A 15470-nucleotide genomic window follows, 5' to 3' on the forward strand; every position below is an offset into this window, starting at 1 on the left:
AAATGAACATTAAAAAGCTATTTGCTAACGCACACGTAAGATGGAATTCCAGGCTAAGCCTACTAATCTTAAGCCTCGTACACACTGTAAGATTGTTGGCCAACCGAGTGTCTGATTTTTGTCAGAAGGGTGTGTGCCAGGATCTTGTCTTGCACACTAACGGTACATAATTGTTGTGCCACAAACGTAGTGACGTGCTAAGAGGAATTTCAGCTCTTGAGTGCCCCCCTTTGGGCCCCTTCTGTTATTTTGTGTTTGGTGAGCATTGATTCCGAGCATGCGTGTTTGTACTTTCGACTTTTGTGACAGATATGTGTACTGACATACGAAAATCAAACTGATGTCCGCCAAAAATTTACTAGCCTGTCATCCAACATTTGTTGGCGGAAAATTGGACAACAATTGTCAAAAGGAGCGTCTTAACGGTAAGATTTTAGGACAACAGTCTGTCAACAGACAATCCCCTTCCAACAATTGTACCGTGTGTACGAGGCTTTAGGCTGCTTTCACACTGCAGCCACCCGAGTGTTAGCAGTAAAGCACCACTCGTTTTAGCTGTGTTTTACCGCTGTTATAGTGGCGCTTTGGCGCTACTATTTGGTAGTGGAGTGCTTTTAACGCCCAAGAAGGGGTTAAAGGGGGTCAAAAGCACCCATGTTGCAGCACTTTTTTGAAGGTCACGTGACTCAAAAGAATCATTTTGAGATGCTTTTGAAGCACTTTTTGGGCCCATTTCAGGCACTGCCCATTCATTTCAATGGAGAGGGGCGCTTTTGAAGCACTTTTTTTAGCTCTTCAAACATGCTCCAAAGATGCTGCTTGCAGGAGTTTTTTCACCGCCCCAGTGTGAAAGCATCCATAAATTTTAATGGAAATAGTTTTTCGGGGGCTTTTCAGGAGCTTTTTTTAGCACAAAAGTGCCTGAAAAGCACCTCAGTGTGAAAGGGGTCTAAGATCATAGCTCCAAAGCTGGCATTAGATGAGAAGTCTGAACATCCACCTGGCAGAACTTAGACCCCTTTCTCACGGAGCCACAGCCGCATTAGCACTAAAGTGCCCGTGTTGAAGCGCTTCCGAAACGCTTTACAGGCACTTTGGAAGTGCTGCCCATTCATTCCAATAGGCAGGGGCGGTCTGGGAACACTGTATACAGCGCTTCCAAACCGCCCCAAAGATGCTGCTTGCAGGACTTTTTCTAATGTCCTGCAAGTGCCCTGCCCCAGTGTGAAAGAACTCAGGCTTTCACACTGGGGTGGCAGAGGAGGGAGTTTTCAGGCGCTATTTCTAGCGCTAAAACGCCTGAAAACTGCCCCAGTGTGAAAGGGGCCTTAGATTTACCAAAACCATATAATATGAGGTCAAACATAAACACTTTCAATTTTTATGAAGTCAAGCAGGCCTGTGCACTACATACTTAAAAGGTAAATAGAAAGGAAATTGAACTAGAAAATTGTACAATCTTAAAGTGTACCTAAAGGGAAACCTTTGGAGTAAAAGGGGGCAATAGTCTCTGTCAGTTTTTTTTTTGCCATCTGTGTCTCATTGGTGAGGTTTCTCTTCATTTCCTGTCTCAAAGGAAGTGAGAAGAAATCCTTCGAAAGTATGGGAATCCCAGGGTGTCACCAAAACTAGTGTCCCTATTGGAAGATCCCCCCCCAAAATATTATTTGTTCTGATGTCAACACAAAATTGGGATTTTCTTTTACTTTCACTTTCAGTGATAATGGTAAGCAGGACAAGAGAGAGGGTAAATCTCCCTAATGGGGACACAGACAGCAATACAAACTGTTCTATATGTAGCACTAACCCCTGAAGGAGCTGCTGATTTTTATTGGGCTGTTACTGTCACCTCTTTACCTGTAGACCTGTAGTTTCACCAATACTAGAACTTAGAGTCCATGTTGAGCTTTGTATCCGACAATGTAGGCACCAGTCACTTAGTACTTTTTCAATGCTTTAATAGGGAATAACTTTAAGAAGTAGCAGGAAAGAGGTAGAAGAAGAGTTGCAGGAAAGTTCAAATACCTTTTCTTAAGATCTCTGAGGACTTAAATTCTCATGGACGAAAGTATCTTCAATACAGGGTTTAATCTTTGCCCACCCGGATAGGTCTCTCTCACTGACCTAGCAGCCGGAGTGTAACACGAACAAAAAGAAAAGTCTCTGCCACAGACTTTAGAAGAGCGATGTAACTGTACAGTCCTCTGCCACAGGACGTAGTAGTTTTAGATGAACAGCAACACAGTACCAGAACCTTTTAAGCCGACCCGGCAGTACTTGTGTGGTAGGTTAGATATAAGATGCGTCCTCCAATCGAGTCACCAGGCCCCTCTTAAGACCAGGCTTCCGCATGGTCCCTTCCAAGATGGGTCCTCCCCTGGGTCTTGTCAATTGTTCGGCTTCTTCCCGCAGGACAGACAGCACAGGACCATCCCAGCAGTAGTAGGCCTCAGACAGGCTTCTGGGCCTACTTGCACGGCTGCAGAGTCGCAGCCCTCCGGCCTGGAGGGCCACAAGGTAGAACTGAACTCCTTAGCACATCGCGTCTGGCCATAAATACCCTCTCCCAGAATGCACGGCAGCGGACCACCTCTGCCGAGCTGCCTCCGAGAAAGAAGGGCACTCAATATACTTCAGCTTGTTGCTTTCCAACACTGACCTATGGTGATAACGACACCTACAGACAACAGTGTGGAACTGCATGCAACACAGCCAATGCTGGAACAGAGGCTAATTTGGCAATAGATTAAATTTGAACTACGTACAGAACAGATGGCCCGCTAAATTTACATATAAGTGGTAGATTAGAAATCTACCAGCGCTACATATATATACAGTATCTGACAAAAGTGAGTACACTTGAATCACATCAAAGTGGGACCAGAGTAGTGCAGGGACTGCTTTGAAGTTGCTGCAACTTGAAGTTGCACAGATGTGAATGGTGCTCATTGGAAGTCATGGGGAATGACTTGTCGTGTGACTTTGCAGTCCCAAGTCGCATGATAGGTTGCACTAGTGGAAGCCGAGTTTTAGTTTGATTTTTTAGCCTTTTTTAGCTCAATATGTGCTCTGTTTTGCATCAGCTGTCAACCTTTGTAAACCCAACTATTTATAATCTACTATTTTTCTGAAATTCCTTCATCCCATTGCCTCTGGTCCGCTGACCGTTGTAGTTCTATGGCTGTGGACGTCATGCCCAGGAGGGTGTATTTAATGATGCTCTCTTCCAGAAGGAGCTGTGAGCTCCGAGCGCGTAGCCTTTCATTCCACAGAGACAGTCCCAGGGCCGATCCCAGGGGGGTGCTCGGGGTGCAGTGCACCCGGGCGCCAGAGAGGTGGGGACACTGAAGCGCCAGAGTGCTCCCTTCCCTCCTCCTCCTCCTCTTGTTCGTGTCCAGAGGCGGCTCTCTCCACGGGTGTTCTGATGAGAAAGGTGCCGCAGTGTTTCCTGCTCAAGCCCCTCCCCCTCCCTCCTTCTGTGAGAGAAGGAGAGCAGCCGGAGATGAGATTGGAGGCGGAGCGGCTGGTCTCTGTGTGGAAAGAGACCAGCTGTGCAGTGACGTCGCTGGGGGGGTGGTCTGTGCCTGACACATTCTCCTCCTCCTCCTCTCTGTGTCTGTCACTCCTGCCTGCTGTGAACTGTTCTCCACTGGTTGGCGCAGCTGCACACTGTCCTCTCCTCTCCAGCTGCCGCCCGGGTGTTTTTATGTACCATAATGGAGGGGGGGTCTGTCCTGGGGGTCTGTACTAGTGGAGGGGGGGGTCTTCCTGGGGGGTCTGTACTAATGGAGGGGGGTTCTGTACTATTGGAGGGGGTGTCTGTCCTAGGCGCGGTCTACTAATGGAGGGGGGTCTGTACTAATGGAGGGGGGTCTGTCCTGGGGGGGGTCTGTACTAATGGAGGGGGATCTGTCCTGGGGGGTCTGTACTAATGGAGGGGGGGTCTGTACTAATGGAGGGGGGTCTGTACTAATGGAGGGGGGTCTGTCTTGGGGGGTCTGTACTAATGGAGGGGGGGTCTGTACTAATGGAGGGTGGTTTGTCCTGGGGGGTCTGTACTAATGGGGGGTCTGTCCTGGGGGGTCTGTACTAATGTAGGGGGTCTCTCCTGGGGGGTCTGTACTAATGGAGGGTGGTTTGTCCTGCGGGGTCTGTACTAATGGAGGGGGAGGTCTGTCCTGGGGGGGTCTGTACTAATGTAGGGGGGTCTCTCCTGGGGGGGTCTGTACTAATGGAGGGTGGTTTGTCCTGGGGGCTCTGTACTAATGGAGGGGGAGGTCTGTCCTGGGGGGGTCTGTACTAATGGAGGGGGGTGGTTTGTCCTGGGGGGTTTGTACTAATGCAGGCAAGGTCTGTACTAATGGAGGGGGGTTTCCTGGGGGGGGTTTGTACTAATGGAGGGGGGTGGTTTGTCCTGGGGGGCCTATACTGATGGAGGGGGGTCTGTACTAAGGAAGGACTTTACTGAGGGAGGGGTTTATACTTAGTGCGGGTTCTGCACTGATGGAGGGGGGTCTATACTTAGTGGAGGGGGGTCTGTTCTGAGGGGCGACTATAGTTGGTGGAAGGGGGAGTGACCCCAACCCTAGTGACGCCAATGCAGCTGTGGGCTCTTCTTTCCCCCCTCCCTCTCCTCCTCGCTCGTGCTGCTGTACTAGTGAGTGGCGCTTGCCAGCACAGCTGCCCACTATGTTTCTTCCCCTGCCTTCATATCAGCCAGGGAAGAAATAGAATAGATAAAGGAGCAGAGAAGAGGATTGTGGGACATATAGTCCCGAGGACTGGCAGCCCCACTGTAACATGGAAACTGCAGCCCACACAGCATGCTCAGCTGAATGGGAGAGGGAGAGAAACAGGAGCCTGGGGAAGCTTTCAGAGAAGTACACCCAGTACTCCAGAGGGAGAGGACAGTGCTGAGAGAACTCCATCAGAGAGAGAACCCCATCAGAGAGAGAACCCCGCTGCCCTGTGCCACAAGAGGGAAAGCCACACAGCCTAGCGCCATCCCTGGCAGAGAAAGTAATGGAGTAATTGCCAGAATACAGATCTGGGTGCTACCCAGCGGAGTCGCCATGGGCAATTCAGCGTGAGCTGACTCCTGATCAGAGGAGCCATTGCTGTATCGCTGGGTCAGGTGAGAGGGCCGATCGACCATTATCTACTAACGTCCATAGGAACTGCAGTCTCTGACCATCTCCTGTACTATGTCTGCAGTCTCTGACCATCTCCTTTACTATGTCTGCAGTCTCTGACCATCTCCTTTACTATGTCTGCAGTCTCTGACCATCTCCTGTACTATGTCTGCAGTCTCTGACCATCTCCTGTACTATGTCTGCAGTCTCTGACTGTCTCCTGTAGTATATCTGTAGTTTCTGACTGTCTCCTGCAGTATGTCTGCAGTCTCTGACTGTCTCCTGTAGTATCTCTGCAGTCTCTGACCGTCTCCTGTACTATATCTTCAGTCTCTGATCATCTCCTGTAGTATGTCTGCAGTCTCTGACTGTCTCCTGTACTATGTCTGCAGTCTCTGACCATCTCCTGTACTATGATTGCAGTCTCTGACCGTCTCTTGTATCATAACTACAGTCTCTGACCATCTCTTGTATCATGTCTGCAGTCTTTGACCATCTCCTGTACTATGTCTGCAGTCTCTGACCATTTCCTGTACTATGTCTGCAGTCCCTGACTGTCTCCTGTATTAAATCTGCAGTCTCTGACCGTCTCCTGGACTACGATTGCAATCTCTGACCGTCTCTTGTATCATAACTACAGTCTCTGACCATCTCGTGTATCATGTCTGCAGTCTCTGATCATCTCCTGTACTATGTCTGCAGTCTCTGACCATCTCCTGTACTATGTCTGCAGTCTCTGACAATCTCCTGTCCTATGTCTGCAGTCTCTGACCATCTCCTGTACTATGTCTGCAGTCTCTGACAATCTCCTGTACTATGTCTGCAGTCTCTGACCATCTTCTGTACTATGTCTGCAGTCTCTGACCATCTCCTGTACTATGTCTGCAGTCTCTGACCATCTCCTGTATCATAACTACAGTCTCTGACCATCTCTTGTATCATGTCTGCAGTCTCTGACCATCTCTTGTATCATGTCTGCAGTCTCTGACCATCGCTTGTATCATGTCTGCAGTCTCTTGTATCATGTCTGCAGTCTCTGACCGTCTCCTGTACTATGTCTGGGGGCTCTTTCTAACAGACTCTCAAACAGAAGCCCTCTCTGTGTGCATCAGGGAGACTCCCCTCCAGGTCTCATTAGTTTACGCTCTTCCTGTATTTACTTAATGCCCTGTACACACGATCGGACATTGATCGGACATTCCGACAACAAAATCCATGGATTTTTTCCGACGGATGTTGGCTCAAACTTGTCTTGCATACACACGGTCGCACAAAGTTGTCGGAAAATCCAATTGTTCTGAACGCGGTGACGTAAAACACGTACGTCGGGACTATAAATGGGGCAGTAGCCAATAGCTTTCGTCTCTTCATTTATTATGAGCATGCGTGGCACTTTGTGCGTCGGATTTGTGTACACACGATCGGAATTTACATGAACGGATTTTGTTGTCGGAAAATTTTATGTCCTGCTCTCAGACTTTGTGCGATGTCCGATGGAGCCCACACACGATCGGAATTTCCGACAACACAATCCGATCGCACTTTTTCCGTCGGAAAATCCGACCATGTGTACAGGGCATTATTGTTAAGAGATCATGGGAGGATCCCAGGGTAACGAAGACTTCTTAGAGGACCATCTCTGTGTTTGAGTTGTTGCCATAGAAACATTTGAAAAGGGGAGGAGTTGGTAAGATGACCACGCCCATGTGGGGGCACCAGAAATATTTCTGAACCCAGGCGTCCGTGACCCTAGGATCAGCCCTGGACAGTCCTGACCCTTTCCTTCCACCCAGGGGCGTTGCTACGTGGCAAAAAGTCCAAGGCCGGCACGGGGGGGAGGGGGCGGTAGTGACACAGGGTTTTTTGGATGGGCGATGGGGTTGTGTGGCGGGGGGGTAAGCTCACTTGCTGCCTGACCTACCTGACATACACAGACTGACCTATCTACCTGACACATACACTGACCTACCTGACACATACACTGACCTACCTACCGGACATACACTGACCTACCTACCTGACTTACACTGACCTACCTGCCATGCACGCACTGACTTACCTACCTGACATGCACTGACCTACCTGACATACACTGACCTACCTACCTGACATACACTGACCTACCTGACATGCACTGACCTACCTACCTGACATACACTGACCCACCTGACATACACACATTGACCTACCTGACCAGGAGACAGACTTCACGTGTCCTGCAGCAGCTCAGCTCAGCCATGGTGTGTGAGGCAGCCAGAGAAGAGGAGGAGAGCCGGCTGAGCACCGAGTGGGGATCGATGTGGCGCAGCGGTCGCATTGTAATTTCCACCTTCTGGAGCCTGCAGCACCTATGATGGACATCACACATCCCACGGTCCCGCTATTGGACCAGTGGGACGTCCATCATAGGTGCTGCAGGCTCCAGAAGGCGGAACCTGCTATGCGACTCGGTGGCGCTCGGGATTAGATCGATCCCCGCTCGGCAGCAGGCAGCGGCGCTTGGGGCTAACAATAGAACCGTGCCCACCCGGGGTCCCACTCGGGGCTTCAGCCCCCCCTGCCGACACCGCTGCTCCCGCCCCCTGCTGGTGACATCATTTCCTCTTCCGGTTCTAGCTGGACAGCATGGAGCTGACTATTTCCTGGTTTTCCTCAATGTACAGCTATTCAGCACAACATCACACCAGAACCTTTCCCAGCTACCCGGATCGTGCAAGGAGCCCATGGGACGCAGTAGAACTGCCAGGACTACATATTTATGATGAGCATGACTCCCACTTATATCTTGTAAGTGTTTTTAACCACTTAACATATTTTTTATTTTTACACTGTTCTTTAAAAAAAAATGTGTCACTTTTATTTCTATTAGAAGGAATGTAAACATCCCTTCTAATAGAAAAAAAGCATGACAGGACCTCTTAAATATGAGATCTGGGACAAAAAGACCCCAGATCTCATATTTACACTAAAATGCAATAAAAAAAAAAATGCAATGCCACATACCACAGGGGAGAAAGGATCCGAACGCCTCCACCGCTGGCGATGGCTCTGGTAAGGATTAACTACTTTATTTTAATGCCATTGATCATGAAGTTTCATGGTGTCGTTTGCTGGCCCTGTATACACAGCCTATTTGAAGAGTAAATCTTCACATTCTTGTGTCAGAAATGTCTGTTTTTAAAAAAAAATGAGGCATTGGGCATGGCACTGCCCCGGTAATGCACATTCTCTGTCTGTAGTCTAAGAACTGACACTTCCTGTGAGGAAACTACATATCCCACAATCCCTGGGTCTCTCAGTCAGGTGCCCTGCAGATGAGAGCGATTAACAGAGTTTACTATGCTGGAAAAAAATGTGTTTGCTTCAGAAAACGTTTGAGATACAACACAGAGGAATGGCAAGGCATGTATGTGAAGAAGAAGTTACTTATCCAGTTGATGAATAAGGACGTGTCTTTAACATTTAATGCAAAGTGCCCTTTGTGCTGGTGACAGTTGTCATAGGGAAATCCAGAGTCCTCTGGCCCCCTCCTATACCCCTCAGACATAATCTTCCAGTGCTGCGGGGTTTAATAGAGCTGAGTGACCTGTCACAGGCACTCATCTTGCATGCCAGCTATGCCCACCTTTTCCTCCCCCACCTCTATTCATAGACGCTGTACTAGTTTGAATTCATGGAAACTATAGTACATTTTGCATGAATGGAGGCTAGGGGCGGAAAGGCAGGGCATAGTCATCAGTCTTGATAAATGCGCTGGTATTAACCCCCGTGGCACTGGAAGATTACAGCTATACGGTATGGGAGGGGCACAGAGAACTTCATATTTCCGCTATGACAGCTGGCACCAGCCCAAGGGACACTCTACAATAAATGTAGGTAACATCCCTTGTGCTGATTTTTTTTTTTTGCTCAATCATTTTTATTGAATTTGTTTTCAAGGGTTTTAAATAGAACACAATTCCAAAAAAGCATAAAAAGATGGGTTTGACATACAGAACATCATGTAGTTTAACATTACAGGTGCATCGGATACCTCAAAATTGCTTTTGTATATAAAAATAATATTGGCTTGGCAGTATACAAAAAAGTGGGTGAGTTAGGAGTTATAATTATAATGGATCATCAGAGAGAAACCAGAGAGGGGGTCTTATAAAGTTCTATGGGCAGGTATTTGCAGAATCAAGGCATACATGGGTGGGAAAAGTTGGGGGTCAAGTAGATAGGGATCTAGGGAGGGCAAGGATAGGAATTGGAAGAGTAATAGTGTAATCAGTGAACACACTTTCCCCTAGTGAGCCAGGAGGTCTTGGTCAAATGAAAACGGGAGGTGCAGGGATGCAAGATAGACATATACAGTATTTTTCCATTTTGGCAGCAAATTTTGCTTCTATCTTTTGGTGTAACATAACTGAGCTCATTATAGATTGGGTTTCAGCCAGACAGAGAGTAGGTGTTATCAAGGCTTATAAGATTGCCTGTTTGGCTTCTGTTAAAACATGTAATAGCAATTTGAAGCTTTTTTAGGCCTGGAGCATATTGCATATTGGGCTAGGAGGGGAACTGGGGAGCCCACGCTAGGGCATGCATCCCCATCTACTGGGAACAACTTGCTGTACCCACGACTCTCTGGTTTTCCTAAATTAACAAAATCTCTAAAAATGGGGGACCTCATGACTGCCTTCTATATTAAAATTGAAAAATTCTGCCACATGTGGTTCCCATGGATTGACTTTGCATGTTCCTCTGATTATAGAAAAATGCTGATCACAGTGTATTCTGCCTCTCAGACATAGCCAGAATAGCCCTCTCCTGGGTAAACCTTTACATATCCACTATCTTAATATACCTGTCTGTCCTCTCAAATGGGACCTACCATATGGGGTCACCTATACTTTGGAAACATTTTTTCACCTTACTTCGGGAAACCATAATTCTTGAGCTCCCCCTTTCCTCTTCCGGTCTCCAGCGGAAAGCAGGAGGATGGGAAGTCACTTGCCAGAAACTCACAAGAAAGCAATGGGCTGGAACTCAAGCCAAACACAATGACATGCCATCTCCATGACCATGCATTTCAGAGTGTGGCCCCTTCTTTAGGTCAGACAATATCCCCATATACCCAAAAAATGTTTGGTTTATAAAAAAAAAAAAAAAAGGATTGACTTTATCAGTAACATCTGCAGTGGGCTTGGTAGCATATACTGTGGTCCAGGTCTGATTCATTTTATTAAAAGTCAGCTTCTTAGTAATATATTTTCTCCCACTGTGATGAAGGCTCTCTCTGACATGACACATATAGCAGGGCAGACTAGTACCTCAAGTGCATATTGGGCCACTACCAGCCAGTGGTAAATCATTAACACACAAAGGCTAATATAGACTAAGAAGGATTTAAATGAGCTTCCAACCAAGTAAGGCGGCCCATGTAAATTTCAATTGGGCCCCAACTGCCATTATTTTTACCCATACATTGACATTTCTGTTTGTGTTTCCTTGACCAGGGCAGGGACAGCCTTACAGTGAAAAAAAAAAAAATATTTATGAAAAAAATCTGCAAGTAATTTTTAACAAAAATGAAAATACCTAAAAATAATTGTGATGGTGGGTAGAAATATGCAGCTACCCATATTCACCTGTGAAATCTCTCTCTAAGCACTTTATAAACTGTCCTAAACCCATTAGAGGCAAAGTTGGTATTGCTTGCAGCCATCACCTCTGCGAGGCGCGTGTCTGAGTGGTGGCCTTATTTTGGGAAAAACCCTTTCTGGTTTTGCATATATAGCAAGGTCCCAGGCCTCCTTTGGTCTCCTCCAGGGTCAGAGATAGCTGACATCCTTCAATATATGGTGGGTTGTATAGCATAGTGGGTGTAATGCAAGGTAGATTGATTGGGCGCCAGACACTTCTTGAATGCAAAAGAGAAGAGAGATTACTTGGCAGACTCCGAGACTTCAACAGGAGGACAGCCATGCATGGAAAGGCATCCAGCAAGACACCCCATCTGCATGTATGGGAATGCTGTCTCCTATGGCAACAGTCTTTAACAGTTCCTAACACAAGTTGTAACAGTTCCTTCGCTTCCACTACAATCACTTCTTGTAGTTCTTCAGCCAACTGAGCTCCCAGTCTCTCACTAGACTAGATGAGTCACTGTCATTGAATCCCTTGAGCTCCTCCAATCTTCACAGTAGTATCTCCCTCAAGCGTCACCCCCGCCTCTCTGCTGGGTCCCTAGCTTGGCACTCAAGATACTTCTCAAGCTTCACCCCAATGGCCTGCTCGGTCCCTGGCTTGACACACAAGGCTGTTCTGCAAGCGTCACCTTCGCTGGCTAGGTCCCTGGCTTGATACCCACTGAAGTTTCCCGATTCTTCACCATCCCCATTTGGTGAGAATACTGCTCCAGTACTTGCTTCAGCTACTCACTGTGGTCCCTGGTAATAAGGTGGATGGTTCCTTAGTGCTTCCCCTCTAACTCCGACCATGACAGATTCTCCGGCCGGCAGAACCGTCACTTCTGGTTGGACTGCAAGCTGCAAACCCAACCCTGCGCTGTTCTCTTGCTTCTGGATAGGCCCTCAGACAGCCCAGCAGCCGGATGTGCCCGGGATAGGCCCAAACTCCGGCCTAGCAGCCCGGGCAATACAACACATGTTCACCCAGACAGCTGTCCAGGTGGCACAGATCCCCGATCACCTGACTCCACCCAAATATATAGGTTTTCCCAGCAGGCCAAGAGATTTAAGAAAACCCCTGCCCATTGGCTGAGATACCCTATATACCTATAATCTGACCTTGCAGTGCCCTTCTCATTTCTAATACCACCAAGTACCTGGCCACCTAGCGGCGGAAGAGAAAAGTGCAGCAAGTACAGACTTAGAGTGAAATCAATTGATCCCTAACAATAGACTAAGGTAGCTATACCTGGCAGGTACATTTAGGAGCCACCCTGCCTAAACGCCAGAGTGCTACACAATTAGAATGATCATAAATATTTAGTATTAAAACAAAAAAATTAAATTGTAAATCTGTGTAGTGCACCCCCTTAGGAACCGCAAGTGTAAAGTTATCCCCCACCCTGCACAGCCAGGCACACCGCACTTTCACAGCAAACTTGAGGCAAGGAACAGTCCAGTGCTTTGTTTTGTATTTTTATTACGGGGTTTAACCCGAATGGGGAAAAGGGTAATTTGGAATGCCCACTTGACAAAACTTTTCAGGGACAACTTCTTCTGTACAGTCTATTTACACTCAGCTTCCTCCAGCACAACACTTGCTTGCAGGGGGGTGCGGGCCGCACCCGGGTGACCCCCGCCAGAGGGTGACACCAAGCTCAGACTGATCTGAATGCCACAGTCGCCGCAGCTCCCTCCTTCCCTTCCGGGATCTCCTCAGCTGCACGCAATGTGCAGGGAGAGTGGGGGAGGAGGGAGTGAGGCAGAGACAGAGGTGCCCAGGGTCCGACCGACTGTCACACATGCTGCAATCATATGTCTCTCCCCGCTGGATGCACCCGCCTCCTCCTCGGCTCGGAAGTTTCAAGTACACAGGCCAGGAGGAGGAGATGAGGAGGGAGAAGAGCAATACCGCGCTACAGCAACTTCCCGGGGCCAAGGTATGAAATAGTATTGCAGAGGAGGATATGGGGATTGGGGGAGGGGGGGGGGCATTGGCAGGTAACATCTATGCTGCCAGCAGTAATATTAGGGAGGGGGTTGAGGATATGCACTAGGGGGTGCTTTGTTTTGGGTTAGCAATGACTTGTGCTAGAAGTAGAAGGAGGGGGGCATATTTAAAGTTTAACCCCCCCAGCACAATTCCTCTAACCAATCCCCCCACCTCCCCAAATCAAAGATCCCTTCTCAGCTCCATCCATCTCCCAATCCCATCCCGGGTCCATTCACCCCCAAACCCGATCCCATCCCAGCTCCATCCACCACCCTGATCCCATCCAGGCTCCATCCAACACCCAGGTCCCATTCGGGCTCCATCCACCACCCCGATCCCATCCAGGCTCCATCCAACACCCAGATCCCATTCGGGCTCCATCCACCACCCCAATCCCATCCAAGCTCCATCCAACACCCAAATCCCATTCGGGCTCCATCTACCACCCCAATCCCATCCAGGCTCCATCCACCACCCCAATCCCATTCGGGCTCCATCCACCACCCCGATCCCATTCGGGCCCCAACCACCACCCCGATCCCATTCGGGCTCCATCAACCACCCTGATCCCATCCAGGCTCCATCCACCACCCTGATCCCATCCAGGCTCCATCTGCCACCCTGATTCCATCCGGGCTCCATCCACCACCCTGATCCCATCCGGGCTCCATCCATTGTGGCAGGTTGAAGGGGGGGAGAGCCACACTGATGTACTAGCCTGCTTAGTTCGGGGGGGGGGGGTGACACCATGTTTTACTGCACCAGGTGACACCAACCCTAGTGACGCCACTGGCTTGAAGCACTACAACTCCCAGGACCAGCTGGCACATGTAAGGTGATCTGGCAACAAGGCTCAGTCAGTTTAGTAACAAATGCTCTTTACAGGCAGGGACTGCAGGCCCCTTGGTTGTGTAGCAAAGTCCTCATGCCCAGCTGTTCTTCTGTGGCTACTGATCCCAGCACTACCTCTTCAGGTACTGCCAGCACACCTGGCTACAGCTGCTGCTTTCACTAGTCCTCAAGGCTACTCTTCCACAGTCCTCCCAGACTGACTCTGCATCCAGCCCAGACTGCTCTCACCCAGTCCTCTCAGGCTGCCTTTCAGTCCTCCCGACTGTAACACTCGCCAGCCAGCAAGCTAGCTGTCTTCCACCTTGGAGATTTGCCCAGCAGTGTTCTCCTGCTGTCCTCACACCTGCTCCCGTGCCACTGGTCAGGACACCTCTGTGCGTCATGAAGAGGGTCCCTTCCGGACCTGAACTCCCAGGTCACTCCCCCACCCAGACTAAAAGGCTACCCTCAAGGGTCTCTGACAGCCTCTTAACACTCCATATCCATCTTCCACCTGAACTCCACTACTCTGGCTGGGCTAACCATGAGTATTTGAGGGGGCCTGCCTCCTGCCAATCCAACTGTTGGGGATTGGTCAGGGCTCTCATGAATACTCAAGGCAGCTCCTCACCTCCACTCCCATTCTTCTAGTATCTTCTCCAAGTTTCCAGAAGTAGGGGGAGGTATCAGAGGTGCTGTATGTGAGTCATCCAGCCCTCCCTGAGTCTCTGCCCAGACCCAGATAAAAAAAAACAGGGTTGTCCGCCAGATTCTAGAAGAAAGGGAAAGACAGGCAGCAGGAAAAATGTAAGCATAGAACTTTTCGGCCAAGGCTGCTGTCCCTTCCACAAATCTTTCTTCAGTGGTCAAACTCAGCAAAGAACTGCTGCAAAAAGTCTACCACAAAGGTTTTGATTTGATCATTCAAGAAAACATTCACTGCAACTTTTCCCTTATTTCACGTAAAGCTTCTGGTTTGCAGCCCCCACACAAATTTTTTTACCCATTTTAATATTTCCATATGTAGCACCCCCTAGCTAGTGTGCTAGAGTATTAGATTTTTGTTGTTAGTGTAGGTAAACTAAGATAATCAAAAACACTTTTTTTATACTTCCTTCAAAGTGCTGTGTAAAATGACTTGTGAGTTAATTTCCATTGATGGTAATTTTTGGAAAATGAATGTATTATTAGCTTGGTGCATACAGACATTCCATTGCTATACAAAAAATGTGTACCAAAAAAATGGCGCCTTGTGGGGATGAGAACATATAAACAAACAGCTGCCCCCTTTAAAGTGAACTAATCACTGGAACTGTGCGAAATTATAAAATAAAGAATAAGGCGCTATACATGTTCATATAAAAAACTGTCACAAAGAAAACCACTGCATTAAACTCAGATGTGCACATTAATGAGAAAATAAGCAAACATAAAGTCCATAAGTGAATAAATCCCAACACCAAAAGGGGATGTTCTGAGATAATACTTCTAGATCTTCCACCACGAGTGATCAGTATGAAGATGGCCACTCACCAAAGCTGTTTGACCCTTTTTTACAGGATGGTCAAGAAACACTTTGGGAACCCCAAATTGGTTCCACTAATGGCATGAATCCACTCCAGTGGCCACTCAGGAAGGAGCTAGAATGTAAAAAATGACTCCACAGGAGACACAGCTGAAAGTCTTATAGTGTAGTAATTTTTAATAAAGTAAAAACAGCAGCAATAATAGCAATTAAACTCACATGTGATAGTGCCTGGCCTGGCACTAGGTGTAAACAGCGTGTGTGAGTGAACTGATCCCTGGGGGTAAGGTGCATTCCACATATCACTCTGAAACACC

The 15470-nt window shown here is 48.2% G+C and overlaps 1 protein-coding gene across 1 annotated transcript in view; it reads right to left on the minus strand.

Moving 5' to 3' along the window:
• The window catches only part of DLEC1 (DLEC1 cilia and flagella associated protein), a 160064-nt gene that overhangs the window by 102322 nt on the left and 42272 nt on the right, over positions 1-15470 (minus strand). The gene's annotated exons all lie outside the window — the stretch shown is intronic.

This window comes from Aquarana catesbeiana, linkage group LG05 (assembly GCF_042186555.1).
Source record: "Aquarana catesbeiana isolate 2022-GZ linkage group LG05, ASM4218655v1, whole genome shotgun sequence".
Lineage (NCBI taxonomy): Eukaryota > Metazoa > Chordata > Amphibia > Anura > Ranidae > Aquarana > Aquarana catesbeiana.